The sequence below is a fragment of the Coptis chinensis genome, chromosome 6, assembly GCF_015680905.1.
Source record: "Coptis chinensis isolate HL-2020 chromosome 6, ASM1568090v1, whole genome shotgun sequence".
Taxonomy (NCBI): Eukaryota; Viridiplantae; Streptophyta; class Magnoliopsida; order Ranunculales; family Ranunculaceae; genus Coptis; species Coptis chinensis.
This window is the reverse complement of record NC_141461.1, coordinates 42,465,591-42,469,888: the sequence shown is the minus strand read 5'-3', so window position 1 is coordinate 42,469,888 and position 4,298 is coordinate 42,465,591.

Sequence of the window (4,298 nt, the reverse complement as noted above, 5' to 3'; positions counted from 1 at the left end):
GTTGTTGTTGTTGTGTGAGTTGGGTTTGTCGGTTATCAGGAACAAACATGGTGTAGGAGATTGAACAGCAGTTGAAATAGGAATTGAATGAAATTTGATCCTTACACAATTAAAGGTACCTTGAGCATAAGCAAAATCTGATTTACACCAATCCAACACCTTCAGTTATCAAATTTGATCCTTAGACAATTAAAGCTACCTTGATTGATGAATCCAGCACCCTTGGTTATCAATGAAAATTTGATCCTTAGACAATTAAAGGTACCTTGAGAAGAAAATCAATTGACTAAAAAGCACTGTTTTTTTTCACCTAAAAGTGCATGTGAAAACACCAATTCAGCACCTTTACCAACAGTTCAACACTAAAGTCGACCAGAAGGGAAAAAACCCAGGAAACATACTTTCCCCCCAGACGTTCCAAGTGGTTGATGGATCATAACTCTAGCATTCAGCATGCAAAATCTCTTCCCTTTTGAGCCAGAAGCAAGCAGAAAAGCACCCATAGACGCTGCAAGGCCCAAGGAAACGGTAGAGACATCAGCCTTGCACATTTTCATTGCATCATATATACCCATTCCTGAATTCAGTAGTATTAGGAAAAAATATTGTTAGTATTGGAAGACCAACTAAATCCCCAAACATGATACCATTGTATCAAGATTCTCACTCCAACTACACGTCTTCCAACATAAATCAAATTGCAATGAGTATCTATCCTCTGTACTTTCATTTTGGGGCAATTATTTTTCAACTCCCAGTACTCAGATGAAAGAATATCAAATAATGATTAACCATCACAGTTGGTCAGTAGGGCCTAAGTCAGGTAGCCATCTAAGTCAGGCAGAGATGCTTATTGCTCCATCTCCCATAGAAGCCAACACATATTTTATTGTTTCAATCCATTCTATTAACTTGTTCAACTCTTGAACCTTCAATTAGTGTTATTTAAACAACAAACTCAGCCTTACTTGAGGAATGTATACATATGCTAAGGAATCGAAAATTAGAATCAGAACCAACCTTAAGAACATCCCCTTCTTCACTATCTTGATTGGTAATATCTTGTCATTTACTAAGTGGCGTACTTTGCTCTAAAACTGCTTTGACTACTACACAAAAAACGATTATTATATTAGCACAAACCCTAATTAAAAAAATTATTTAGTAACATTGCTCTCATACTTTCTTATGTCAGTATAAGTATTTTCTGCCTTTTTGGGCCTTAAAAGACCAACTTGCGTTATCACGTATAATCCAATCATCCATACTAAGGTTCTACACTTTTAGTGACTCCAATCAACGACAAATTGAAACGAAATATTGGATTCCAATCTGGTTTCATATAGTCCCTATTCCATAACACCTTTTGATGTTAACTGTTTTATGTTACTTGTAAAATTTATAAAACAATACAGTCTTGATGAAAAAAAAAACATGAACCAAGTGGACGAAGAGATGCGCAAGAGCTTTAAATCAATATCGATATCGATATCGATATCGAAATCAAGTAATCAAATAGAGGACAAATATATTACCTTTTGAAATCGGCAGTAGATAGACAATCAGGTATGTTTGTTTGTTTTTTGTGGCTTTCAGTTTAAGTTTTTAAAAGGGAGAGCAAATTAGGGGAGATTTGGGAGAGAGAAGAAGAAAAGAGATGGCTGGTTTCTTGCATTTTGATAAGAGCCCAAAACTGTAGTTTTAACCCCTTAACAATCATACTTTTAAACCAATTATGTGAGTAATAATTAAGAGTTAATACTGATTACGTGTTTTTATGCATTTCAGGCTTCAAAGTCTATTATGTGCAGAAATGTGCCACTTTAGCGAGATAAAGGAGCAAAGGTCGGTTGCTAAGGAGTTCCGTGAATAAAGGCTAAGATTCAAGGAGACAAAGCCTTTGTAAAGCCGGTCAAAGCTGAAAAGTCAACACGGGCGTAAAACAAATTACAAGTCGTGAGAACTTCCGAAGGCCGTATCTTTGGACTCAGACCTCGGAATTGGGCCTACCTTATGTCAAAACGACCGGCTCGGAAAGAGATTTGCAATGGTCCAAGCCTTGACCCAATCAGAGGAGCAGAAGTGAACGAAACATCTGTCGAAGCCAACTGCAGCTGAAGAGCCCATTTTGGACTAAAGAAATTGGGTTTTGGGCCCGATTTTCCGACCCAAAACATGGCTCCAAGCCCATGCACGATTTTTGGATCTGGAAGTATAAAAACAAAAGCTTGACTCTTTGTTAATGGCAGTTAGGTTAGGAAGCTCATTGTTAATGGTAGATTATTTAGTAGAGAATTAGGGTAGATAGCTTATATAGAAAGTAGCCATTAGAATAGCTTCTAGATCTAGATTTAATTGTTTAATTAAGTTTAGTTCCATTTAAATTATTGTATTAGATTAAACCTTTGAATCTTGCTCTTCAATTTGATTAGATAAATAAAGTAGTATTCTTTATCAATTTCGATTTTGTCATTTCCAATTCTAGATCTAATTTCAATTCCTGTCCTTATTTCATTTTAGTCATTAAATTAGATTTCATTATTGTTTAATTAAGTAAATTTCAATGCTTTATATTATGTTTAGTTTTAATCTAAATGGAAATGATTGCGTAATGATTCAAGGCTAAACCTCCATTAGAGGGGGTTGATGAAGCCTTGATGAAAACTTAGTGGTTAGTATAGAATTGGTTGTAGAATCTATTCCACTCTAGAAGGTCGTGTTTAAGCCATGAGAATGGGTGGACGACCTCACATGCTAGTTAGTATCCGGTAGGAATGTCATGAACACTAGGGATTAGAACTCGAAATTCTCGCCGTAAGAACGTGAGAATTGAGATACAACATTCTACGCTAGGTTGTTAAGTTGGATTCGAGGTGGATTCAATTCTCCTCTATTTCTTTATCTAGATTCAAACAATCGTATTTCCATAGCATTCGTAGTTTAAATTCAAATAATCAATTTCATATTGCATCGTAGTATAATTCCCCTTCGTAAAGCTCTCATTGACTTAAGACTGACTAATTAGAATTAGAAAACAATCCATGCTAGGGAACTAGGAGTGGAACGAACTTCCTACTCCACTTAGTGCAATTCGCATCGAGAGTAGAAGCTTTGATAAACATAGGATCAAAAGATTAGTTTTAGTTTACTTACGGATTGAATTCATCGTTCATTTCGTAGGTAAACTATTCATTTTACATTTATCAAATGGCGCCGCTGCCATCTTAATCTCGTTCAAGACAAGAATTCAATTGCTTGAATCCAAGGGGCAATCCCCCATTCTCTACCCACCCACCCTTTTAATTTTTCATTCTTGTTTCTTTAATTTTCGAAACCTGTTCACAATCGTTTTTGCATAGGGAACTCTTGGATTCACAGAGAAAAACACTGTGGTGAAGGTATTTCTAAATTTTCGAAAATTCTGAAAATTTTCATACATATTACTTAATGTGTTGTTGATTTACTGGAATATTTTCAGATTTTTCAAAGTTGTTTTACCTTGTGAAAAAAATACGATCTTTACAGTGCTGCATTTCAGTTTTCACACCGTATGTTCTTGAAAAACAGACGAGTAAGGTTACTTAGGGAGTTCTAAAAATTCTATAATTTTTACAGGAGTATCTATCCTTACTAAGGAGTTTGTAGTAAAATTTGATGAGTTTTTTATTTGTTTTGACCTCCTAAATAGTAGAGTGTTTCCAGTGTGTTTCTGCAGTGTTGCAAACACTTAATATCTGAAACACCAGCCAATAGGTAGAGGTTGTAGAACTCCAATTGCTCTAAATTTTTTACAGGAACAAGTAGGATCTGTCAGGAGTCTCCAGTAAAAATTTGGCAATTTTTGGATTTTTTTTTATGGGTTAACCATTCGGTTGTTTGTATTGTGTCCGAAAACCGTTTTGCAAACTTTGAAGGGCTGTAGAGGGACTTTCACAGCTCCGATTGATCTGAAATTTTACAGGCTACTTGATAGACGTCTTAGAAAATTACTGTAAAAATTTCAAATTTTTTGGAGTACGATAAAAGGCCTAAAACTTGAAAACCCTGGAGCGCGACCCGCGCCCAAACTGAACGCGACCGCGCCCAAAACACTGGACATTCGACAAAACAGAGGGCACTCGCGCCCAACCCGCGCCCTACAAGGAAAATTCATCGTGAACAACCCGATTTTCACAGGAAAGTTCAAATTTCTATTCCTTAAAGTTATAAAGTGTTTCTAACTTGTTAAATACACTGAAATCGCTGTATACAAGACGCTATTAAGTAATGCGAAGCAAGGAAGCATTCAGTACTCCTTC